The sequence below is a fragment of the Trachemys scripta genome, chromosome 7 (assembly GCF_013100865.1).
Source record: "Trachemys scripta elegans isolate TJP31775 chromosome 7, CAS_Tse_1.0, whole genome shotgun sequence".
NCBI lineage: Eukaryota > Metazoa > Chordata > Testudines > Emydidae > Trachemys > Trachemys scripta.
In genome coordinates, this window is record NC_048304.1 from 64627849 (window position 1) to 64628338 (window position 490).

The window sequence follows — 490 nt, forward strand, 5'->3', positions numbered from 1 at the left end:
GCCCTGATCCAAAGCCCATTGAAACCAAGGGAAAGAACCCCCCACTGATATCAATGGGCTTTGAATGTGATCCCCAAATGCAGCTCATCTGGTGGACAGCAGCTTCTGCTGACCAAGTACTGGTCTTCCCATGCAGCTGGGCAATAGGATTGTTCCGAGCTGGTTGGGAGGTGATTAAAGCATTTACATTTGCAATTAATAATTCTACAGTCCAAACTAGTGTTTTCAAAGGAACAAATTGTCCCATAAAATTACATTATTGGAGAAAGAAGAACAGGAGTACTTGTGGCACCTTAGAGACTAACAAATTTATTAGAGCATAAGCTTTCGTGGACTACGGCCCACGAGGGGGCTGTAGTCCACGAAAGCTTATGCTCTAATAAATTTGTTAGTCTCTAAGGTGCCACAAGTACTCCTGTTCTTCTTTCTCCAATAATGTAATTTTATGGGACAATTTGTTCCTTTGAAAACACTAGTTTGGACTGTAGAA